Raw genomic sequence first — 27,396 nt, 5'->3', positions numbered from 1 at the left:
ACAATAATGTTTGTAACCAAGTAGCCCTCTCTTTTTCTTCCGGTCACAAGCTAACACTATTTTACTTACTTTCACTACACTGAGAGGTGGTAAATTTCGCGTCAAGGCCTCCATCAAGGTGGGCTACTGGACCATAACACCTGCTGCGAGTTCCCACGTGTTTACTGAGCACGCGAGGTGGACTGTACGGCAGTTGTGGCGTTTACACGGGACACAACACTCAGACGACGAAAATTTCGGAAACCGTTTTTATCTAGTCACGTTTACATGTTGAACCTTAGTCGGTTTTACTAGTCCTAACTAGTAACTCAGTGACCGGGTTGTTCTAATCAGAATCGACAGCAGACCAACACCGACAACGATAGTTCAGGTATACATGCCGACGTCGCAAGCTGAAGATGAACAGATAGAGAAAGTGTATGAGGATATTGAAAGGGTAATGCAGTATGTAAAGGGGGACGAAAATCTAATAGTCATGGGCAACTGGAATGCAGTTGTAGGGAAAGGAGTAGAAGAAACGGTTGCAGGAGAATATGGGCTTGGGACAAGGAATGAAAGAGGAGAAAGACTAATTGAGTTCTGTAACAATTTTCAGCTAGTAATAGCGAATACCCTGTTCAAGAATCACAAGAGGAGGAGGTATACTTGGAAAAGACCGGGAGATACGGGAAGATTTCAATTAGATTACATCATGGTCAGACAGAGATTCCGAAATCAGATACTGGATTTAAGGCGTACCCAAGAGCAGATATAGACTCAGATCACAATATAGTAGTGATGAAGAGTAGGCTGAAGTTCAAGACATTAGTCAGGAAGAATCAATACGCAAAGACTATGGCTCTGAGCACTATGGGACTTAACATCTATGGTCATCAGTCCCCTAGAACTTAGAACTACTTAAACCTAACTAACCTAAGGATAGCACACAACACCCAGCCATCACGAGGCAGTGAAAATCCCTGACCCCGCCGGGAATCGAACCCGGGAACCAGGGCGTGGGAAGCGAGAACTCTACCGCACGACCACGAGATGCGGGCAATACGCAAAGAAGTGGGATACGGAGGTACTAAGGAATGACGAGATACGTTTGAAGTTCTCTAAAGCTATAGATACAGCAATAAGGAATAGCGCAGTAGGCACTACAGTTGAAGAGGAATGGACATCTCTAAAAAGGGCCATCACAGAAGTTGGGAAGGAAAACATAGGTACAAAGAAGGTAGCTGCGAAGGAACCATTGGTAACAGAAGAAATACTTCAGTTGATTGATGAGAGGAGGAAGTACGAACATGTTCCGGGAAAATCAGGAATACAGAAATACAAGTCGCTGAGGAATGAAATAAATAGGAAGTGCAGGGAAGCTAAGACGAAATGGCTGCATGAAAAATGTGAAGACATCGAAAAAGGTATGATTGTCGGAATGACAGACTCTGCATACAGGAAAGTCAAAACAACCTTTGGTGACATTAAAAGCAACGGTGGTAACATTAAGAGTGCAACGGGAATTCGACTGTTAAATGCAGAGGAGAGAGCAGATAGGTGGAAAGAATACATTGAAAGCCTCTATGATGGTGAAGATTTGTCTGATGTGATAGAAGAAGAAACAGGAGTCGATATAGAAGAGATAGGGGATGCAGTATTAGAATCGGAATTTAAAAGAGCTTTGGAGGACTTACGGTCAAATAAGGCAGAAGGGATAGATAACATTCCATCAGAATTTCTAAAATCATTGGGGGAAGTGGCAGCAAAACGACTATTCACGTTGGTGTGTAGAATATATGAGTCTGGCGATATACCATCTGACTTTCGGAAAAGCATCACCCGCACAATTCAGAAGACGGCAAGAGCTGACAAGTGCGAGAATTTTCTCACAATCAGCTTAACAGCTCATGCATCGAAGCTGGTTACAAGAATAATATACAGAAGAATGGAAAAGAAAATTGAGAATGCGCTAGGTGACGATCAGTTTGGCTTTAGGAAAAGTAAAGGGACGAGAGAGGCAATTCTGACGTTACGGCTAATAATGGAAGCAAGGCTAAAGAAAAATCAAGACAATTTCATAGGATTAGTCGACCTGGAAAAAGCGTTCGACAGTATAAAATGGTGCAAGCTGTTCGAGACTCTGAAAAAAGTAGGGGTAAGCTATAGGGAGAGACGGGTCATATACAATATGTACAACAACCAAGAGGGAATAATAAGAGTGGACGATCAAGAACGAAGTGCTCGTATTAAGAAAGGTGTAAGACAAGGCTGTAGCCTTTCGCCCCTACTCTTCAATCTGTACATCGAGGAAGCAATGATGGAAATAAAAGAAAGGTTCAGGAGTGGAATTAAAATACAAGGTGAAAGGATATCAATGATACGATTCGCTGATGACATTGCTATCCTGAGTGAAAGTGAAGAAGAATTAAATGATCTGCTGAACGGAATGAACAGTCTAATGAGTACACAGTATGGTTTGAGAGTAAATCGGAGAAAGACGAAGGTAATGAGAAATAGTAGAAATGAGAACAGCGAGAAACTTAACATCAGGATTGATGGTCACGAAGTCAATGAAGTTAAGGAATTCTGCTACCTAGGCAGTAAAATAACCAATGACGGACGGAGCAAGGAGGACATCAAAAGCAGACTCGCTATGGCAAAAAAGGCATTTCTGGCCAAGAGAAGTCTACTAATATCAAATACCGGCCTTAATTTGAGGAAGAAATTTCTGAGGATGTACGTCTGGAGTACAGCATTGTATGGTAGTGAAACATGGACTGTGGGAAAACCGGAACAGAAGAGAATCGAAGCATTTGAGATGTGGTGCTATAGACGAATGTTGAAAATTAGGTGCACAGATAAGGTAAGGAATGAGGAGGTTCTACGCAGAATCGTAGAGGAAAGGAATATGTGGAAAACACTGATAAGGAGAAGGGACAGGATGATAGGACATCTGCTAAGACATGAGGGGATGACTTCCATGGTACTAGAGGGAGCCGTAGAGGGCAAAAACTGTAGAGGAAGACAGAGATTGGAATACGTGAAGCAAATAATTGAGGACGTAGGTTTCAAGTGCTACTCTGAGATGAAGAGGTTAGCACAGGAAAGGAATTCGTGGCGGGCCGCATCAAACCAGTCAGTAGACTGATGACAAAAAAAAACTAGCCTCCACGTTTCGAGAATCACAATTTTTAAACGCATGGCCTCTGCGGTGCAGCTGTCCTCGGTGCAGCGAACGTATCAGTGTCTTCCTAATGCGAGGAGGAGACGTTAACAAATAACGGAGAGAGTGGATTTCCTACTGACGCCAGTGGAATAGGAAGGCGGATGATGATGATGAGATTGCACATAAGGGGATACTGGAAAGTGTTATCCACGTCCGTTAAAGCGTCGTCTGCTGCTTTATTGAGAGACGGAAATTACGCTCGTCGTGCAGGAAGAGCTATCCGATCGCTGGTCTAAGAGATTCCTCACAAAAGTTTAGGCGTTTAGGGGTGGCCAGAATACATCTGATCGAGTAAGGACCCATCCGTACTGTTGTGCCCAGAGTCACGGGACGCCACGCCGTGTCGCCGGCCGCTGCTGGTGTGCGGCAGCCTCTGCCACCGAGTGAGTGGGTGGCTGTGGTCGTAGCTTCCGGTTTCCTGAACAGTTTCTCACACACTGCGTGGACTCGAAGAATACAGACGTGCAATATCAATAACGTTTGTTTCATTTACAGACTTTTAACAACTTCCATGCAAAAAAATCGGAGGCATTACTTTACAGCACGCCCCCGTGGATGAACCTGAGTCAGAGAGACAAAAATACGGAGACATGAAGTCCTCTTGCTATCCTCTAACATACTTAAGGCACAAGAATAATACTATACGGAAACAAATACACTTCATCTATTTCTCCTAGCCAGAGTCTAACTTTATGACATATATACAGGGTGTTTCACTCCTGTACGTTCGGTTGGCATCTGCGACGTCACCAGCCACCAGATGCGTACGAGAGCCTCTGCCACTTAGTGAGGCGTTGGCTGTGGTCGCGGCAGGTTAGAAATTAGCCAGCGGTGGACGACTCGGAACTGCTACGTGTCAGATCGATTTCTGTGGTGCAGCAAAAATATAATTTCAGTGTCATCCAATTGAATAAAAAATTAAGTGCAATATATTCAGTCAGATGCAATAAATACGAGAGTTGGAACTCAAACTGAGGCAACTATTTATTCACAACCGATACAAAAGAGTTACATGCTTTCACCTGTTACTGTCCTCCAAAATAGTCACCAGCCTTGTGTAGAACCCTTTGCCAGCAATGTGCAAGCCGTAGCAGAGCCTGTTCTGTTGATGGTACAAATGGAGCGGACTGAAGATATGGTGATTCTCGTTATCCTCCACGGCAGACTGTCAATGCGCGGTATTACTGTTCGTTTTTGGAGTATCACCTGCGACCAGCTTTGCGAAAGAAGCGGCGACACTTTCTGCGCAACCCACACATAATTTTGCACGACAATGCGCGGGCGCATACAATGCAAGCTGTGGCTTCTCTGTTCGGTCCATGAGACTGGGATGTACTGTACCATCCACCGTACTCCCCAGACTTAAGTCCTTGTGACTTTGATTTGATTCGGAAGATGAAGGAACCTCTTCGTGACATTCGCTTCAGAACTGTTCCAGAGATTCGACAGGCAGTAGATGCTCCATTCGCACCATCAACAGAAGAGACTCTACTGACGGTATGCTACGCTGGCAACGGGTTCTACACAACGCTGGTGACTACTTTGAAGGACAATAACAGGTGCAAACATGTAACTCTTTTGTATCGGTTGTGAATAACCAGTGGCCACCATTTAAGTTCCAACCCTCGTAATTTCTCGCCCATTGCAGTAGTCATACATCTTCACACCGCATCAAATAACTTTGTCCACATTAACCAACATATTTGGAAGCAAGAGGGAACGTGACAATGTGGGCATTTCTTAACGCGGTTGAGCGTCTCAGTGTGAACAAATATCGATTGTGGAGCTGGAAGTCTTTCATCGATAACCACATTTCCAGAATCGATATAACAGTGTCAACATGACCAACCAGTAGCTGTTTTGTGAGATAGATCTATGGAATCCGCCTTTGATGACCCGTCGTAGGACGCACTAAACAAATCGTACTGTGCGTCATTCACAGAAACGATTTCTGGATTACATACACTTAGGTACGTGAGTGTCTTCCTGAGAAGGTAAGGATTCAAATGGTAACAAATAATTCCAGCATAAGAGACGTGTTTGGCTCTTACTGGGACATGGTTTTGAAATAATTGCAGATACCTCTATCTGTTACGGCTTTGTGCTATCGACTATCAAACGCGATTGAGGATCGATATTATACTTGACAAGAGGTTATAATAATGATAACTTTTCTTGTTTCGCAATGTCAACAAGACGAGTTTGGGTCTGTTGCTACATACGACAGAACTGTTGAAGAGATCACCGCACCATTTCCGTACAGGAAATTTAAATGTCACAGCAGTTCAAAAAAATGGCTCTGAGCACTATGGGACTTAACATCTGAGGTCATCAGTCCCCTAGAACTTAGAACTACTTAAACCTAACTAACCGAAGGACATCACACACATCCATGCTCGAGGCAGCATTCGAACCTGCGACCGTAACTGTCGCGGGGGTTCCGGACTGAAGCGCCTAGAACCGCACGGCCACCGTGGCCGGCTGTCACAGCAGTGTAAACAGGTCGTCTACAGGGCTCGCGTGATCCTTTTGCTGAATCAGAAGCCAGAGCGATTGATAATTGTATAGTTGGCAGCTGTAACCAGGAGAGTTAAAATCGATCGCGCCGCGCGGGATTAGCCGAGCGGTCTCAGGTTAAGTAGTGTGTAAGCTGAGGGACTGATGACCTTAGCAGTTAAGGCCGATAAGTTTTAACACACATTTGAACATTTTTTGACAAAACCGATCGGAAACATTTCCGCCGTTTGCTTTTTCAAAATGTATCGGGCCTACATTAAAACAAAAATGAGACACACTGGAAAGTAAAATAAAAAAAAAAAATTCCATTAACGCACGAAACTTTCAGAATAGTTATTATATTACTTTAAGGAGCAGAATGTCAGGTCAGACACACTCGATTACAGGGGTAGCATATGCGGCAGTGAAGGATCGTTAATAATGAATGAGGCGCTAGTGTCGATGTTATGACGTCACCATAGTGTATCAGCAAGAGACGTCCCCCGAGACCAGAATATACGTAACGGAACTGAAGTGAAGGGAACAGTTAATCCTGGGAGGCGCGCCATATTTCCAACATTCTCCGTCGTTTTCTACTTGGCTTATCTAAGTATAATATTTCAAACTAGTGTTTACATTACTGTTATCAGCGCAAAACCGAGGGATACAGATAATTTTTTATATCATAAAGAGGCTTTACACTTTCTGTCATGTGAGTACCATATTTCGCAACAGTAAATTCAACCTGGACGGCGGCAATCGTCTTAACTTCGAGTGACCACAGAGCAATTGGCAGAATTTATTTGGTATCCATGTGGGGAAACAGCGCCGCAGACATCGACACCTTACGTGGTAGCAAGGCACCACTGATAGGGTCCCGGAAAAAAAGGCGATGATCATTTTTGAAATTATCTTGATTTGTTACTCAAATTTGGGGGCAAGAATACGGATAATGTCTGACGCAAGAAAGCCGTCGCGAACAACTTCGTTCCCGGTTGTAACGGAACTTTCGGCCTACAGCTGTTTTCGCGGCAGTTTATAAACACCGCGTCATTTTAATTGCCGGTCTATCTGATGCTGACGAATTTCAGAGCAGTGAACTGGAAAGAAACGTGATGGTGATGAGATGGAGGCCATTTCTTAGCTATAGTTTATTCGGAAGAACGTAACATGTCTTATTGTCTTTTCTGTGGATTAAGGGAGGCAACACTTTGCACTTTCAGTCTGTTCCCCTAAGCGATGAACATCTACATCTACATCCATACTCCGCAAGCCACCTGACGGTGTGTGGCGGAGGGTACCTTGAGTACCTCTATCGGTTCTTCCTTCTATTCCAGTCTCATATTGTTCGAGGAAAGAAGGATTGTCGGTGTACCTCTGTGTGGGCTCTAATCTCTCTGACTTTAACCTCATGGTCTCTTCACGAGATATACGTAGAAGGAAGCAATATACTGCTTGACTATTCGGTGAAGGTATGTTCTCGAAACTTCAACAAAAGCCCGTACCGAGCTACTGAGCGTCTCTCCTGCAGAGTCTTCCACTGGAGTTTATCTATCATCCCCGTAACACTTTCGCGATTACTAAATGATCCTGTAACGAAGCGCGCTGCTCCCCATTGGATCTTCTCTATCTCTTCTATCAACCCTATCTGGTACGGATCCCACACTGCTGAGCAGTATTCAAGCAGCGGGCGAACAAGCGTACAGTAACCTACTTCCTTTGTTTTCGGATTGCATTTCCTTAGGAGTCTTCCAATGAATCTCAGTCTGGCATCTGCTTTACCGACGATCAACTTTAAACGATCATTCCATTTTAAATCAGTCCTAATGCGTACTCCCAGATAATTTATGGCATTAACTGCTTCCAGTTGCTGACCTGCTATATTGTAGCTAAATGATAAGGGAACTTTCTTTCTTTGTATTCGCAGCACATTACACTTGTCTACATTGAGATTCAATTGCCATTCCCTGCTCCATGCTTCAATTCGCTGCAGATCCTCCTGCATTTCAGTACAATTTTCTATTGTTACAACCTCTCGATATACCACAGCATCATCTGCAAAAAGCCTCAGTGAACTTCTGATGTCATCCACAAGGTAATTTATGTATATTGTGAATAGCAACGGTCCTACAACACTCCCCTGCGGCACACCTGAAATCACTCTTACTTCGGAAGACTTCTCTCCATTGAGAATGACATGCTGCGTTCTGTTATCTAGGAACTCTTCAATCCAATTGTAACCTCCCCACAAAAATTTTAAAAGACAGAAATATAAAATGAATAGGAGCCAAGTGTAACCTCCCCACCGTAATTTAAATGACAATATTTAATAGAAATGGGAGCCAAACGTAACCTCCCTGCAATGAAATGTACTGACAAAGGCAACAAAAATGTGAAATTCGCAATCTGACTCTGGTGTGAGCTCCCACAAAAATAATGAAAAACAATTCAGTGCTAATCAAACTTCAGTGACAATGAAAATTCAATTAAATCGAAATATCTGTCTTTGGCCCTGTGCAAAACAATCAGAATTAAATTCTTACCTCATTGAAACTGCTTGTCAAATTTCTGCTCTTATTGTTGCGCACGGCTTGGAGGAACTGCATTGCAAATAATAATTTTTTTTTTATTTTTAAACTTAACTGAAACTTTTCTTTAAGGGAAGTGGAACGAAATCGTTAGTTCAATTAAATAATTTTTTTTTGTAAAAATTGCTTTGAAATCAAAATTATTATTGGGGCACTTGTTGGAAATTAATTACAATAAATAAACTTTACATTATCTGATGATTACCTACATTAACAATATACCTCATTCAGCATCTTGACCAGAATGCCATGTGGACGCTCGCCGACTCCTCACACACACAACTGCACTCGACTGCTACTACCGACATACTGCACTGCTCACAGACTGCCCACTGACAGACTGCTCGCAACTGTACTGCACGACTACTACTAGCGTACTGCTCGCAACACTCGCGCGGTCAAGCGCAGACTAACCACGATAAATGGCTCTCTGGTCAGAGATTTTAACGTGCCTCACCATCGCTGCTACGTTACATACGTGTTTCATAACCCTCCACTGGGGGGGGGGGGGGGGCAAAAATTTGGCAGCGATGGTGAGTCATTTGGACTTGCCATCGCAAGAAATTTTTACAATTTACAGAATTTAGTACATAAATTAAATGTGGTGCACACGCACCGAGTACAAAATATATCAGACAAAGACAAAATGCGAGTACAAAACATAGTAGCAAATCAGAAAACTGTATATACAAATTATTTGACAGATAACAGAGTGCACACGCACTGAAAAAATTCTTTAGCATAAACAGAATGGCAAAAAAATCATGTTGACAAGTGACATGAGTGCACATGCACTGAAAAAATTCTTTAGCATTTTCAGAACAAATAAACAGAATGGCAGAAAATCATGTTGATAAGTGACATGAGTGTACTTGCACTGGAGTTGAGAACATATCAGCAAATGACGAAATGTATATACAATGAGTAACAAATGACGTAAGTGCATATGCACTGAAGTATTGAACATACAGAATGAGTACAAATCATATTGAAAAATGAGAAAAGTGCACAGGCACTGAAGTTCAGTAGAAAACATATTAATACCTAACATAAGTGCACAAGCACTGTAGTTCAGAACATATCATCAAAATAAAAATATATATACAATATAAAAGACAAGAGTGTACATATACTGTACTTCAGAACAAATCAAAAAATGTCTTTAGCATTTTCACAACAAATAAACATAATGGCAAAAAAATCATATCGACAAGTGACAAAATGTACTCGCACTGGAGTTCAGCGAATCGAAAAAAAATGTATAGCCATGAACATAAATGATGTTAGCAAAAAATGACTTTCATTATTAGGATAGGAAAGGGAAGGATTGCATCATGGTTGTAGCACTTTAGATTGCACACAGCTGTTCTGAAAGTCCATATCTTTCCACAGAAGTACAACACCAAGTGACACAATTTGAAGTTCTTTTCCCATCAGAATTTATCAGTGTAGCCAAGACACTGAACTGTCGTACTAATGTTCCATGTTCTCATTTTGGCAGTACACTAGGTACACCAAACAGTGGGACCATAATAACGTCTTCATCGCTCGCGGTGGTGGACAGCATGTCGTGTCAACACCACGCTCTTACAAGGCACACCAACGTAGAATTAGTGCAAAACCAAATATAGTGCTCCATGATCACTAGGATAGACAGGACAAATGGACATTGCAGTAATTCAGGGTAGTTAGCTCATAAGGTGAAGGACATTAAGTCACATACCATTCTTCATTAGTAGTTTGCGGCATTCATAGCCCAGTTATTGAACATTTCTGTACCATATATGTAGTAGTACAGAAAAATGTTCATTAATTGTTCTACATAGAATCAGTAACCTTCTTTTCCTAGTTACAAAGCATTATTAAATAATCGCATTCTTTTCCAGTTACAAAGTATAGCATGGTTAATTAATCATTTGTCATTCCAATATAGTATTAATCATTAGCCTTTTCCTAATTACAAAGCATTATTAAACAATCACATTTTTTTCCAATCACAAAGTATGGCATAGTTAATTAATCATTTGTCATTCCAATACAGTAAGAATCATTACCTTTTTCCTAATTACAAAGCATTATTAAACAATCGCATTCTTTTCCACTTACAAAGCGTAATTAATCATTTGTCATTTGAATATAGTAAGAATTATCAGCCTTCTCCTAATTACAAAGCATTATGAAACAATCACATTCTTTTCCAGTTACAAAGTATAGCATAGTTAATTAATTATGTGTCATTCCAATATAGTAATAATCATTAGCCTTCTCCTAATTACAAAGCATTATGAAACAATCGCATTCTTTTCCAGTTACAAAGCATAATTAAGAATCATTAGCCTTCTTCTAATTACAAAGCATTATTAAACAATAGCATTCATTTCCAATTACAAAGCATAGCATACTTAATTAATCATTTGTCATTCCAATAGTAATGATCATTAGCTGGCATCATGGGTAATCGTATTACAATAAACAGTGGCAGTCCTTGGCCAGTTACAAAGCATATTTAGTATGACAGAATAATGTTCATCAGAAGTCTTAATTGAAAAGGAGAGTCAATTATTGGCCTAGCATTAACATAATACATTGAGTGATACAAATTATTGGCACTCATTGGTCATTTACCAAAATATGAAAACTCAAAACAAGAGCTAATTAATGGCTTAATTAATAACATAATTCATTGGGTGACATTAATTATTGGCACTCAGTGGCCAGCAAGTATTGAATAGAGTAAAACATTGTTCATCATTCAGTATTACTCAGATCATTACAAAGTCAATATTAAAAATCAGTTAATTACAGTCATTGCATTAATAATCATGGCCATTATAAGTAGTCTCATTACAATAAAACATTGTTCCTCATTCAGTATTATTCAGATCATTACAAAGTCATTATTAAAAATCAGTTAATTACAGTCATAGCATTAATAATCATGGGCATTATAAGTAGTCTCATTACAATAAACAGTGGCAGTTATTAGCCAGTTACAAAGCATTATTTTATATATATATATTTTTTTTGTATCATTAAGAAGTCATTACTGAAGTGACATACTATTCAGAGCTGATCAGCATTACTCAGAACTTTCTCAAACTGGTATCACTATTTGAGACTGGTAATACATTTTTTGTTAGCAATGCATTGCGTTGGGATCGATAATTAATTGCTGAGGCATAACACTATTTTTCCAGAATGAGATTTTCACTCTGCAGCGGAGTGTGCGCTGATATGAAACTTCCTGGCAGATTAAAACTGTGTGCCCGACCGAGACTCGAACTCGGGACCTTTGCCTTTCGCGGGCAAATGCTCTACCAACTGAGCTACCGAAGCACGACTCACGTCCGGTACTCACAGCTTTACTTCCGCCAGTACCTCGTCTCCTACCTTCCAAACTTTACAGAAACTCTTCTGCGAACCTGTAAAGTTTGGAAGGTAGGAGACGAGGTACTGGCGGAAGTAAAGCTGTGAGTACCGGACGTGAGTCGTGCTTCGGTAGCTCAGTTGGTAGAGCATTTGCCCGCGAAAGGCAAAGGTCCCGAGTTCGAGTCTCGGTCGGGCACACAGTTTTAATCTGCCAGGAAGTTTCATATCAGCGCACACTCCGCTGCAGAGTGAAAATCTCATTCTGGAAACATCCCCCAGGCTGTGGCTAAGCCATGTCTCCGCAATATCCTTTCTTTCAGGAGTGCTAGTTCTGCAAGGTTCGCAGAAGAGTTTCTGTAAAGTTTGGAAGGTAGGAGACGAGGTACTGGCGGAAGTAAAGCTGTGAGTACCGGACGTGAGTCGTGCTTCGGTAGCTCAGTTGGTAGAGCATTTGCCCGCGAAAGGCAAAGGTCCCGAGTTCGAGTCTCGGTCGGGCACACAGTTTTAATCTGCCAGGAAGTTTCATAACACTATTTGCTTTTGACCTATTGCTGCAAATGAGGATAGGTAACGTCATTCGTCGTGAGTCAGCTGTAGCAAGGTTATGTAACAAGGCAGTATATGTGATCACATTTATAAATGATAAACACAAATGGGTAAAAAATAAAAATGCAAGTACTAGAACAGGTATAATAAGTAACAGGTTTAGTAAGTATCATGAAAAGCTTCTCCTGGAAAAAATACAAAATGGATTATTGACCTGAAAGAAGAAACGCATACTATGCTGAAAAGTAGTGAACTTCGAATTAACAGGTAGTGAAATGTGTATAAAAATGTGTTCCATAGCTGTCCTTTCCAAAACTTTCCGTCATCCTACTATGCAATGTAACACCTGCTGTCAAACAAACTGCAACAAATACTTAAATAACTACATAGCCTAAATATAACTTCAACATTATCCTCATCTGTAAAAAAAAAACTTCATTATCAATCACTTCATTATCCATATTATCATAACTTCATTATTATCATCACCTGTAAAGAAAAACTTCATTATTCATAACAGCATATTCTTCATCATTATTCATCAGCATTCATTATCATCTAAAAAAAAAATCACTTCATTATTCATTATACAACTATTCCTTATCTGTAGCATATTTCATCACTAAAACTAAGATGTGTAGTTCTGTCTGACAGCCTGCATCAATCACCTTGTATTCTGAAAGAAAAAATTAGTTAAGACTGCTATTCTATGATGAGTATAGTATATTCTTGTTAATGCTTGTTAATCCTGATCCATTTACTCTTCCTCATAAAGTTATCGCATCTTCTTTCGTTTATTCCGTAGGTGAAATTCCCATTTCTGTTGAATTTATTTCTTACACGCATCATTTCTTTCTGAAATTGATGACCAAAGATTAATGTCTTGCATTTAAATCATATACCCACTAAATAATGACTGGTTTATGGTGACATAATTAACCATACAGCATAACATGACAGAAAACGTAATGTGTCAAAGACATTGACAGTGTTCAGATGCAAAAATGTACACAGAATAATACAATGCAGCAGCAAAAAATGTAAAACAGTCACGATCTTGAGATGTCATAGGGCAAAAAAATGTCAAAGTCAACTGGTGTGTGTTATATCTTAACTATTTCACAGTGCATACAAACAAAACTGGAATACAATCAGACACACAAAAAAAAATGGAAAATGTGCACGGTCTGATGTGTAACGACAAGAAAAGCGACCTGCTAACCTTACCTTGCCGGGCACTTGTCAAGAAAAAATACGATAATCATCAGTAATTAGTCAGGTGAATATAATTGCATTAGTAAATGGCATCATAGTGTGTTGAATCATACAGTGTCTTCATTCAATAAACGGTTTAATATTTGACCAATGGTGGTTGCCTTTCGATTTTCTGGTTCTCAAAGTTTCGACGTGTACAACATTGGGGTGAGGGATGCTGCGAATCCGATATGGACCTGCATATAGAAGTTCAAATTTACTGCACTTACCTTTTAATTTACTGGATAAATAGTGTGTACGTACTAATATCTTCTGTCCAACGTGAAAGTCGCGGCGTGGACAAACCTGTTTTTGCTGTCTTCTCCGGCGCTCTGCGGCACGTTTGATGTTGTTCAGCGCAATGTCAATTATTTCGTGGTGTCTTAGTCGACGACATTTAGGGAAGTTTACTAATTCTTTAATTTTGTTTGGTGGTTCAACGTTTTTCAATATAACAGACGGAGATAGCATAGTGGATTCATTTGGAATGGAATTAATTACATTTTGGAATGAGAGTATGTGTGTATCCCAATCAATATGTCTTTTGTGGCAGTATATTCGGCACAGCTTACCAATTTCTTTCATTAATCGTTCACAAGGGTTCGAAGAAGCATGGTACTTGGATATATAAATCGGGGAAATGTTTCTAGCTCGTAACATGCGCGTCCATGTACCAGAACGAAATTGAGATCCATTGTCAGAAATTACTCTCATCACATGCCCTACATGAAATAGAAAATGTTTTACAAATGCTTTCGAAACAGTTTTAGCAGTAGCTTTGCGTAATGGAGTGAAAGTAACAAATTTTGAAGTGAGCTCAACAGCGACAAAGATGTAGCAAAAACCACTGTTAGTTCTCGGAATCGGACCAAAAATATCTACAGCGGCCATATGTCTTAATTTAACAGGTATAATGGGATATAAAGGAGGAATATGTGGAGTGGTGTCTGATTTAGCTTTCTGGCAAATTTTACAAGACGCTAAAACTCGTCGTATACGTTTTTCCATGTTGGTAAAATAACAGTTGTGTCTCAGTATAAGAAAACATTTTCTTGCTCCGTAATGTGCGTAACTTAAATGAGTGTACCATATTAATTTGTTAACCAGTTCGTCAGGAATGCATAATAACCAATTGTTGCTGTCAGGATGAGAGCGGCGAAACAGAATGTCATTGCGTACAGTGTAATGGTTTCTAATCGTAACATTATTCCTATCTTGCCAAAGGTGTTTAATTTCTTTCCACACGTTGTTTTTATTTTGTTCTTGTGCTATGTCCTGTAATGACGATGAAATAAAGTTTTCAAATGCAACTTGCTGAATGTACATGACACTGAAATTTGTTTTGCAGAAGTTGGTTGCTACGTCTTGCTGATTGTTGCTCAGAGAACGCGATAGTGCGCCTGCTATAACATTTTGTGTGCCGGGAATGTGAACTATTGTAAAATTAAATTCCTGTAAATAAAGTTTCCATCTGCTTAATCTATCGTGAGTGAATCTGGCCGAAAGTAAAAATTGTATCGCTCTGTGGTCTGTGTAAACGGTGGTATGTCTGCCATAAAGAGAGTGCCGAAATCTCGTAAAAGCCCATACAACACATAACGTTTCAAGTTCTGTAACAGAATAATTTCGTTCAGCAGGTGACAGAATGCGGCTTGCAAATGCGATGTTTTTGATTGCTATTGACCCATCTTCTTCTATTTCCTGGAAAATGTGTACGCCTAAAGCGGTATTGGAACTGTCGGTGGCAATGGAAAAATTTCTAGTAAGATCTGAGTGCGATAACAGTGGAGCATTCAACAGAGCATGCTTCAGGTTCATGAATTCAGAATGTGCTTGCTTATCCCAAGACCAAATACTGTTTTTACCTGTTAATTGGCATAACCTGGGTGTGTCTAAAGCAGAATGATGAAAAAATTTACGAAAAAAGTGAATTAAGCCCAAAAAACTGCGTAATTGTTTTTTCGTTGTAGGAATAGTAATGTCACGTTGAGCTTGAAGTTTTTCCGGATCAGGTGCAATCCCTTCTGCTGAAATTACATGTCCCAGAAATTTTATGGAAGTTTTGCCAAAATGCGATTTACTGAGGTTAACTGTGAGTCCTTGTGCATGAAAAGTTTGTAACAGTTGTTCAAGAATCAGATTGTGTTCAGACCAGTTAGCTTCTGCGATAAGAATGTCGTCTACATACGTCGTAATTCTGCCCTTAAGTTCTGTCGGAAGTATTGTGTTCAAACTGCGAATAAAAGCTGCAGAAGAAATAGTTAAGCCTAATGGTAATTTGCAAAATTGATAACAGTCGCCAAAACAAAGAAATGCTGTGTATTTTCTGCAATTCGGATGAAGTTGAATCTGCCAAAATCCCGATTTCAAATCTAATGTGGAATAAATAGCTGTACCGTGAAATTTCTGTAAAAGTTCCTCTAATGTCTGTGGTCGGTCTGTTTCATTAATAATAATGTCATTAATGTGACGTGAATCAAGTACAAGGCGAAGTGAGCCATCTTTCTTCTTAACAATATGTAGCGGGTTTATGTACGGACTAACTGCCGGCTCTATAATTCCTTGATCAAGCATATCCTGCAATTCTTTTTTAACTTGTTCTCTGTGAATATATGGAATGGGATAATGCTTTGCTTTAAATGTGTCGTGCTGTTTGACTTGAAATTCATACATAAAACCGGACATAGTACCAGGAATGTTGTCAAAAACTGGAGCTTGCTGTAAAAGAATTTTGCGTAGTTGCGTTCGTTCGTCGTCTGTAGTGGCACTGCTTTGTCTAACTTTATCGGAAATCATTTGCATTACGTCGTAGTCAGCTTCGTCTGGAGTATTATAGTTGTGTACGTACGTATCCGTGAACAATGTGGAATTACAATCAATGTTACGTGTTGCGGAAATGACCTCTGTGCGATTAATTGTTTGTTCTTACGCAGACAAAGAGTGCTGAAATTCTAAAGCAAGTTGTACATTTTCATCCTTTAACATTAAATAAGAATTTTGAAAATCGATAACTGCGTCGTGTTGTACCAGAAAATTCGTACCTAAAATAACGTCTGTTGTCAATAAAGGAACAATCCAAAAATTTGAGTGGAAAGTATGACCTCCAATACAAAATGATAAATGCGTCTGTAATTTAACGTCTACTCCTTTACTCGGTACTGCTCCTTTCACTTTTGTTTTGCCTAAAGGTAATGTCGGATAGGTATTCTCTTTGTTGCACTCGTTGAAAGTCTCCTCATTTATTACTGATATAGGTGATCCGGAATCAATTACTGCTGAAAATTTTGATGAACCAATTTTAATTTCGATAACAGGATGTGAAATAGTTTTCTGAACAACTGGTCTTTCCTGCAAAAGAGTGTCTCGTATGTCGTCAAAAGTAATTACATTTTCACGAACAACATTTTGCGTGTCAAAGGTAGTGCTTGTATTATTGGAAGATGCGTCCTGTACAGTATCTAGTCAGATTCTATCTGACGTGTTATTATTATTAGGAGGATGTTGTGGCATTTCGACTATTTGAACTGTCCTATTACTTCTTCCAGACGTATTACGCTCTGGATGATACCTACTGTCGGGTTCGTTCATGAGAATAGGTTCTCGTGCATAATTTTGCTGTTGGTATGACCGACTGTTGTTAGATGTACGCTGAAAATTGTCCTCATTATTTTTACGTCTGTCGTAATAGTCCTTCCTATACGGTGCATTACGATAGGAATTGAAATACTGCCTTCTTTGTACGTAGTTGTTTCCTTGCTGCCGTACGTTACTATTTGTTGGATCTGTGACTATACGTGCACGCGGCGAAACATTAAAGCCTGTTTGACCTTGTGCATCCCATTGTTGGTTAGGTATGCTAACCGGCTGGTTTTGATGTTGTTGTTGTGAAATATCTCTATTGTTACTAAAGTGTGGTTCCTGTTGCTGAAAATTTTGACGATATTGATAATTAGAATTTTGACTGTTATTAGAGTTTTGGTAGTTGTCGTTCCTAAAGCGTCTGTTATCTTTCCTATTGAAATTACGCGTCTGATCATAATTGCTGTACTTTTGTTGACCTTGGTTATTATAAGAAAAATTTTTGTTTACAAAAGAATAATCAGATTGTTGTACTTCCAAGAGCTGTAAAAGATCTCTGAATGCTGAAATGTTTTCCTTTTGCTGCCCCGTTAGAAGTGACACTCTTAATGACCGTGGTAATTTGGAAATGCATAATTGTATAAGTGCAGATTCACTGTACGGTTCACTTAGGTACTGGTTTTGTTGGACCATATGCTCAAAAAATTGCGTGACACTGGGAACATTGGAGTTCTCATAATTTGGCAAACTAATTAGTTGATCTTTAATTCCGCGCTGTGTCGTCTTCGACCAGTACGCTGACAGAAAAGCATTCTGAAATTCCTCTACCGAGTAACACTGTCTCGCGATCGGTCTCATACGAGTTGCCGGTTCGCCTTCCAAAAAACTGCAAATAAATTCAAGTTTATGTGTTACAGGCCAAGTCGGTGGAAAAGCAAAGCTAAACTGTTGTATCCAATCCAGTGGGTGAATCTGCGTTCAATCGTTTTTAAAAACTTTAAACTTTCTCACTGACAGAAAATGTTTGTAATCAAAATTATCGTCTCTGTGTGATGGAACAGTTTTAGGATTGTAAGAGAATCTATTGAACTGTGGTTGTTCGGAATCTAAGTCCCGTACTCTCTGTAGATTACCCAAATTATACGCGTTGCGCGAGTCTGACAGATGTTCGCGAAGTGGCGTCTGCTGTGATGTGTTATTAACTGAAATACTTTTCATTTCTGTTACTTCTTGTTGTAAACTCGACAACTTCCTACGCAACGTGCTATTAGACGAATCGATCTCATTAATTGTCTGCTGTAAATTTTGAAATTCAGGTGTTTGATTAAATGAAACCCGTGAAGTATCGTCTGATTTATTGTCATTAGCACTTTCGATAGCATCAATACGACTGGCCAATTCATCATATTTTTCAGTCAGTATTTTTGCCTGATCATCGGTTTTAGAATCGGACGCATTAATCTGTTTTTGCAACTTACGCGTAGTTTCGCTCAGTTTTTTAACATCAGCTTTGATGACATCGCAATCCTGTGTTAGTTCTAATTGTTCGAATCTGTCTGTCACTATTTGAATATTTACTGTGTGTGTATCTGTTTTTGATGTAAGATCAGAAATTTCATCCCGTAATTCCGCGTTCAACTGTTCTATGGTATTAATTTTGTCGGACACTGTAGTAATATTATTGTCTACATACGTCTTCGCTTTCGCGAACATTTTACGTTTGTCTTCTTGTCTTTGTGCAGTGATTGTTTGCATGACTTGACGTTTGACTTTATTTTGATCCTGAATAAATTTGCGGAAACGCGTATCACTGTTTTGTATGTGAAGATTAAAGCGTTCGTCAATCTGAGTGTTCTGCTGTTCGAATTTCGCGTCTATCTTTGCGTCCGCTGTGCGCGAAAGTTCTACCGTCATTGCTTTAAACTCGTCCCGTAATTGTGTAGCTTTTTCAGAGCATTGTTTAGCGACTCCGCTAATTTCGTCTCTGAGTGTTTCTGTTGCAGCTGTTCGCAATTCCCTTAATTCCTGAGCAACAGACTTAATTTCTTCGCCACTTTTTTTTGAACAAGCCTCAATTTCCACGCGCAACTGTTCCTTAGTGTCGTGACACTGCGCGGCAACGGCTCTAATTTGTTCACTAAGCTGTCTGGAATTGTCGTCTAATTTTTCATTTAACTGTCTGGAATTGTCGTCTAATTTTTCATTTAAGTATTGTTTGAGTTTTTCGTAATCTTGTTTGTTATCTTCCCTAAGTTGTCTAAAATCTTCACTTTGTTTTTCATTCTGTTGTTTGACCTGTTCACTAAGTTGTTTGAAATTTTCATCATTATTTTCTAGTCTTTTACTATTTTGTAGCAATATTGCCATAATTTGACCCAATGTAACATTATCTACTCCATTCTCTATACTATTTGACGGTGTATTTGCAATTGTCGCGTTTTGTGTGACCATTTGGTCATTCTTTGGTTCACAAAAGGCTTTCCCTGTCAAATGTACACTCTCATTCACTATTTCGGAATTAAAGAACTCCGGCGTACTTTGTGTACCTTGTTCATTTTCATTAAAAAAATTTGTCTGTACGTTACTTGAATTTTCCAAATCGGGTGTGTTAAGCTCGGCAGCGCTCATTACAACAGAGCGTCCCGCGTCATCAATTGTCGTCAAATTAACAGACGAGACAATTGAGTTCGTTTGTTCATCATTAAAATAAAAGTCATCATTAGTGGTTGTAATGCACTGATTGTTAGTGAATGCAGGATTGTCATCATTACACTGCGTGTCACATGCCCTATCGGTAAAGTTGTTTGAGACGGTAATTTCATTCATAATACCTCGCGATACACTATTCACAGTCTTTCTCGGCATTTTCACAATAGTCACAAATATTCACAAAACAAATAAGCACAATGCAAAAACAACACACAAATACCACAAAGCAAACGAATTGTCGTTGATCTGTGGAAAGAAAGTCACAAAATTAGTAAAAGCGTACCGCCAAATCCTAATTATATCTAAGCAAATAAGAGCAAATATCTGACTGTTGTTCAAAAGATTCTCAACGAAATACGATCCTGGACTGGGTGTCGCCAAGTGTAACCTCCCCACAAAAATTTTAAAAGACAGAAATATAAAATGAATAGGAGCCAAGTGTAACCTCCCCACCGTAATTTAAATGACAATATTTAATAGAAATGGGAGCCAAACGTAACCTCCCTGCAATGAAATGTACTGACAAAGGCAACAAAAATGTGAAATTCGCAATCTGACTCTGGTGTAAGCTCCCACAAAATTAATGAAAAACAATTCAGTGCTAATCAAACTTCAGTGACAATGAAAATTCAATTAAACCGAAATATCGGTCTTTGGCCCTGTGCAAAACAATCAGAATTAAATTCTTACCTCATTGAAACTGCTTGTCAAATTTCTGCTCTTATTGTTGCGCACGGCTTGGAGGAACTGCATTGCAAATAACATTTTTTTTTTTTATTTTTAAATTTAACTGAAACTTTTCTTTAAGGGAAGTGGAACGAAATCGTTAGTTCAATTAAATAATTTTTTTTTTGTAAAAATTGCTTTGAAATCAAAATTATTATTGGGGCACTTGTTGGATATTAATTACAATAAATAAACTTTACATTATCTGATGATTACCTACATTAACAATATACCTCATTCAGCATCTTGACCAGAATGCCATGTGGACGCTCGCCGACTCCTCACACACACAACTGCACTCGACTGCTACTACCGACATACTGCACTGCTCACAGACTGCCCACTGACAGACTGCTCGCAACTGTACTGCACGACTACTACTAGCGTACTGCTCGCAACACTCGCGCGGTCAAGCGCAGACTAACCACGATAAATGGCTCTCTGGTCAGAGATTTTAACGTGCCTCACCATCGCTGCTACGTTACATACGTGTTTCACAATCACACAATTGGTCTGATAATCCATATGCTGTTACTTTATTCGTTAAACGACTGTGGGGAACTGTATCGAACGCCTTGCGGAAGTCAAGAAACACGGCATCTACCTGTGAACCCGTGTCTATGGCCCTCTGAGTCTCGTGGACGAATAGCGCGAGCTGGGTTTCACACGACCGTCTTTTTCGAAACCCATGCTGATTCCTACAGAGTAGATTTTTAGTCTCCAGAAAAGTCATTATATTTGAACGTAATACGTGTTCCAAAATTCTACAACTGATCGACGTTAGAGATATAGTCTATAATTCTGCACATCTGTTCGACGTCCCTTCTTGAAAACAGGGCTGACCTGTGCCCTTTTCGAATCCTTTGGAACGCTACGCTCTTCTAGAGACCTACGGTACACCGCTGCAAGAAGGGGGGCAAGTTCCTTCGCGAACTCTGTGTAATATCGAACCAGTATCCCATCAGGTCCAGCGACCTTTCTTCTTTTGAGCGATTTTAATTGTTTCTCTCTCCCTGTGTCATCTATTTCGATATCTACCATTTTGTCATCTGTGCGACAATCTAGAGAAGGAACAACAGTGCAGTCTTCCTCTGTGCAACAGCTTGGCAAAAAGACATTTAGTATTTCGGCCTTTAGTCTGTCATCCTCTGTTTCAGTACTATTTTGGTCTCAGAGTGTCCGGACATTTTGTTTTGATCCACCTACCGCTTTGACATAAGACCAAAATTTCTTAGGATTTTCTGCCAAGTCAGTACATAGAACTTTACTTTCGAATTCATTGAACGCTTGTCGCATAGCCCTCCTCACACAACATTTCACTTCGTGTAATTTTTGTTTGTCGGCAAGAATTTGGCTATGTTTATGTTTGCTGTGAAGTTCTACTACCAGAAGGCCTCTATGCATCACAAACGACCACAATTGGGGCATCAGGCATCATACAGACAGAAAAGATAGAACGTAAAATCCTTCGAAGATTTTTTGGAGCAGTACAAGAGGTCAAACAAAGAAATGTACGAACATACAGACAGACGTAATCAGAAAACGTCGGTTAACATTGTTTGGGTACTTCACAGAGTGAACAACAGACTCACAAAGAGGATTTTTGTTGTAGCCATCAGTTCACTTAAAAAGCAAACTGGTTTCATGAAATAGAAGAAGACCTAGAACAAACAGAAGTCAATAGAGAAATGATTGATGAACGAGATAAATTCAGAAACAAAATTATGAACACGAAATTTGAAGTAAAAGAACGGAGGAGACCGGGCAAAATGTGGAGAGAACAAAGGAAATACGAACACAGTCAAAGAATGAAGAGGCTTTAGGAAGAGAAGAAGAAGGAGAAAACATAAAATGGCCGATTTATGGCAGCCTGATCTCGAAGATACGCAAGACTACTCAAAATCAAATAGTGGTCAGAGAGACATACTGCAAATTCGCTTGGGTCTTACATGTGACGGTAAAGACAGGGAAGGAGGCTTCAGAGGTTTCTGAACAATTTTTGCAGACTGGAAAAAACTGATTGCCCAACAACCTTAAAACCGATCACAGAGGAAAGATGGACTGGGTTAATTATCGCAAAACACAGGTGGGAAAGCAAGGCCACTCATACTGTACGCCTCTTCTGTCACCATCTGCCGACTCACCGGCCAAATTGAGGCTTTTTGAGGTCTAGTACGAGAGGGAGTTTCTTGCACGCTCTGTAATCCCTTCCCAGAAGTTTCTTTGCAATCTTAAATTTTCCTTTGCCTTTCCTTTTCATGATTTTTGTATAAATAACAACATATGCAGTATACTGAGCATTCTTCCAGTTTGTATACACTGTTAATAATGTAAAAGTTAAAATAAAGAAAGTTTCCGCAGAGAGAGCCGACCCTGAAGATGTGGATGTATTGATAATACATATAAACCTGAAACGATTTTGTTTTACAATTCATAACAACCTAGACATCGAAGGTCATTCCTTAACAACACACTTACACACGGGTCCCCTATCTTATATACTTCACCCACAACCGCCATTTAATTGTTTTATATTCTCTGAATACAGCAACTTCAATTGACGAAAATGGTGATTGTGGGTAAACTATCAAATATAAACAGGCGCTATTGATGTGTTTTATGTACAGTACATATTTATGGGTGCGTGTCATCCCAGACATTACTCTGCTGGAAAATTTCAAAGAGCGAGTTAGATTTGTTTTCACATGTAAATAAAAGCAAAGGAACTAATTAATTTTTGGAAACTTTCCTTTTTTGATTTTTTAAAAAGAAACTACTAACTAAGCCCGTCCGCACTTTGCAGTTGCTGAGTCTGATACGTAGTGAATGGGAAAGTAGGTAAAAGTGTTCTAGCGAACTTAGTTTCACGGAGAAGACCCACCATTCACTTCAGTGCCCTGACCTGCATTTCGATATATGGAATGAAAGGAAAGGAAGATAAAGGATGTTTTCAGGGAAATTCATTTTTATTGTATAGCTAGAGGATTGAGTACATTTTTTGTTTTTCCGTTTTCCGCATAAACATAAAGGTCAGGCGGTGTACGACCTCTTGGAGTATGCGACGCATAGTTGCCGGTGAGGTGAAGCAACAGTTTTCTGAATTCAAACCGTGCACTTGCAAAGACTGCCATTTCACTTTATTGATAATCCTAGCGAACGCAGCCATGTTGGATATTGAAGTCGTTTGAATTCGAACGCGATGTCGGTTGGAATAAGTGGTATTTGTGGAAGCAGTACGTCTTCACCTTTATGAGGTCGAATCAGAATTGTAGCTTCAGTTAGACTATTGAACAATGTTTTGACCACTAGCCTAGTGCCATTGCATAACTATGCCCGACTGACGTTTCTCAGTAATATAATTGACACTCCAGTTTATAGTTTCATTAAGTGTGATGGTAATTAGGGAACATCGATAGAATTAAGAAATTCAGTTGTAAAATTCACTGCTTTACCTTGGTTCACCACAGAGTCAGTGGATTTGTATGTCACCATCTCACCTTCAATTCTGATTAGAATGATGTTCATGTCATGTACGTCGATATTTCTAGCCTCAAGAATGAACTGAACTCATGCAGTTTTGATCCTCCTGAGCAGAGTGCATTTCGACTGTACGATCTGCCGTTTGAGTAATCTTATCCACTGTTTCGTCAGATGTAACTAAAATACTTCGAATGATCCTAGGAAGTTTTTCAAGTCGAAGTGTTTTCAAGATCTTGTAGGACAGGTTGGTACTCGCATAGCCCCACATTTTCCTTAAAGGGGGCTAGGACATGAAACGGGCCGACTTGAAGCAGGAGGGGCACTACAGGACGTTTTAATGTACACTGTCTATACTTTTACAAATAAATTCATAAAACTTTGTTAGCATGACCAGGAAGAATTCAGGAGTCACACTCATAGCACAGAAGTTCAAAAACATAACAAAACAATTTTTTTTTTTACATGTGAAATTTCATCACTTTTTCACTTGGTATTGGCTGCATTTGTTGCTGTAGGTACACTTTTCTTCATAAGTAAGAGAAATTCTTAGATGAATTTTGCACAGCATACAAACCATACTTACAGGTATATGAAACTCTAGAATTTTCCAAATCTGTTAAAAACTGTGATTCGTGTTTTCTCTGAACACGAAGTTTAAAACGTAACAGCTCATTCATTTTTCCATAGATGAAATAAATTCTAGAGTTTCATACACCTGTAAGTATGGTTTGTAAGCTGTGCAAAATTCATCGAAGAATCTCTCTTACTTATGAAGAAAAGTCTACCTATAGCAACAAATGCAGCCAACAGTAAGTGAAAAAAAAATTATGAAATTTCACATTTAAAAATATTATTTTTTCGTGTTTTTGAACTTCCTCTGTTATGAGTGTGAATCCTGAATCCTTCCTGGTCATGCTGACAGAGTTGTATGAATTTGTTTGTGAAAGTATAGACAGTGCAAATGAAAATGTCCTGTGGTGCCTCTCCTTCACGAAGTCGGCCCATTTGACGTGCCCCCCCCCCCCCCTTAATAGTTGGCTAGGCTTGGTATCACTGAGTTCTAAACCCTCAAGAGTGGGAGTCAGGTCTGGCACAGACAAGGAAGAAGAGGAGCTGCAATGGCCATTGGCAGAAATTCAGAATGATCTGTACGTAATACTTTCAAATTAAAATGACATCTTATTACTAAAAAGAAAATAAATATAACTTCACTTCTCGTTATGAGTGACTTGAAGTGCTTCCTGTGCATCCTACACACAACTACATTTACTCTCTATTACCACTGCAGAAAAAGGCTATTACTCAGTACCGATGCTACCCAAGCCTGTAACCGGACTGGGCCTGACCAGCAATGGGCAGCTCGTTAAGTCCGCATTGACAGAACTAGCACTCCACAGCTGTGGCTAAGCCATGTCTCTGCAATATCCTTTCTTTCAGGATTGCTAGTTCTGCAAGGTTCGCAGGAGAGTTTCTGTAAAGTTTGGAAGGTAGAAGACGAGGTACTGGCGGAAGTAAAGCTGTGAGGACGGGGCGTGAGTCGTGCTTGGGTAGCTCAGTTGGTAGAGCACATGCCCGCGAAAGGCAAAGGTCCCGAGTTCGAGTCTCGGCCCGGCACACAGTCTTAATCTGCCAGGAAGTTTCAAACGTGCACAATCTCTGATCTATGAGACTACCTTATCTGATGCGCACTGAATGTGCATTATGGTTCCCTTGTAGTTGGAAGGCGACATTCGGCAGCAAGATGGTGGATTGACTGTATGGACAGACCACAGTTATAATTTGCAGAACTAGCCCCTCTCGACTTAGGTAGTAGGAGATGGTTGTTCTCTTATGGACATTTCAGAGTCACTTTCTAATTGAGCCAGTTACCCTAACCTCAATGTTGTCATAACGACAACAAGGTCACATGTTGCAACACTCCCTGAAGAGGCTGTGTCCTTCACAACCCGCTGTGTCGTCACATGACGACTCAACTGTGCTAAGTCCTTAGATCTCTGGCTCCCCAGATGTGTTGGTTCGATTACCTGCATGTGCAATTATCAAATTATGTAGTTATCTTCCTGCTGTCCCCTGGATCCTGAATTACACATCATAATTTCTTCAGATAATTATGCATGATTTTATCAGACAATTATGCTGCTTCTTAGGCCTTAGTCCCTTGATTCTGAGATGTATGTCAGAGATAATTATAGTGTTCGTGATGTGATATTTTGCGTCATCCTCTTTGAAAATTAAATGTTTTTCTCATTGTTCTTGGCTACAGCACTGAACAAATCGTCAGGCATAGCTAATTTTGTATCCAGGACCTACTGCAGGAAAAAAGTCTTAAATTACCCTTTAGATATGTACCTGTTGCAATATTGCATTCAATGTAAACTGTGTGTCAGGAATACATCTACAGGCAGGTCAGATTCGTAAACAATTTCTGAATCCACTCCTTGATAATATTCTCTCAGAAAGCCTAGAAGTTGTACTACTGAATCTTCTTTTGTAAGTTTAATACCTTCTTCAGTTGTTCACAACACTGCTTTAAGTGTCTTGGTATCTTCAGGTGACTTCAATCCTTTTATATGCTGTCTTAAATGTGTGTTTATATCATCGATATTTATTGTCACTGTGCCTTACCCACGCTATTAACTGAACGAGTGAGTGTATTTATTATTTGTATGTTTGAGGGTTTGTGGAATAGTATGAACTGTTTATTGTATCTTAAGTATCTTGCATAATATTTATGTTTCATGCTACTGCTGCTGTACATATCACCGCTGGAACAGCTTCAATAAAAGACAAATATATTATATATTTCAAAAATTGTTTACTAATTTTTTTTACACACTGAAAATAAAAATATATATTGTTGCCATGTTTCTTATTATCCATTGTGCCTTACATCCTACAATATTGTTTAAGTTGCTGGTATTTAGACGGTATAAATTTTGCTTCCATGGTGATCAAACCAATAAGAGCAATGACGTATTTCAGTTCTTCGTTTGTAATACCAGGTTCTACAGATTTAATATTTATAGGAGTTAAAATAGCAGACTTCAGTACTACATACACACTTTCATTTATGCATGGTTATAAAACATATTGAGTACTATATTCACATACATGACTCACAACAGCATTAAATAACTCTTTCACGTATTGTTGCTATCGACTTTTTCTGCTGCAGTCCAAAAGTGCACAGTGCAACCAACACAAGTTCAGAACACCTCAAGGTTTTAAATAAACACACAGTGAAGAGTCCTGCAATGACGATGATAACTTTATTGTAGGAGTTTCACACAAGTCAATGATGGTCGCCATGTTGCGACAGATGCTCATCAGGAGAAAATTGATATGAATTGTCGTCTGTTGTCATCAACCTCTCAGTGTGCTTCATCTGCTTACAATGCACTCCCTACTTCATCTCTGTAAATTCTATTTTGGCATTATGTCTAT

The 27,396-nt window shown here is 39.5% G+C and overlaps 3 non-coding genes across 3 annotated transcripts; 2 read left to right on the top strand and 1 right to left on the bottom strand.

Annotated features, from left to right (window-relative positions):
- Positions 1-11,551: 11,551 nt before the first annotated feature.
- Positions 11,552-11,626, bottom strand: Trnas-cga (transfer RNA serine (anticodon CGA)). The gene has a single exon. It is a non-coding gene; the product is annotated as a tRNA-Ser (tRNA).
- A 154-nt stretch (positions 11,627-11,780) lies between these two features.
- On the top strand, positions 11,781-11,855 carry Trnas-cga (transfer RNA serine (anticodon CGA)). Its single transcript has one exon. It is a non-coding gene; the product is annotated as a tRNA-Ser (tRNA).
- Positions 11,856-12,081: 226 nt separating this feature from the next.
- Trnas-cga (transfer RNA serine (anticodon CGA)) lies at positions 12,082-12,156 on the top strand. Its single transcript has one exon. It is a non-coding gene; the product is annotated as a tRNA-Ser (tRNA).
- Positions 12,157-27,396: the final 15,240 nt, after the last annotated feature.

Source organism: Schistocerca serialis, chromosome 11, assembly GCF_023864345.2.
Source record: "Schistocerca serialis cubense isolate TAMUIC-IGC-003099 chromosome 11, iqSchSeri2.2, whole genome shotgun sequence".
NCBI classification, from domain to species: domain Eukaryota; kingdom Metazoa; phylum Arthropoda; class Insecta; order Orthoptera; family Acrididae; genus Schistocerca; species Schistocerca serialis.
The sequence above is the reverse complement of the archived record's forward strand: the minus strand, read 5'-3'. Positions and strand labels throughout refer to the sequence as shown.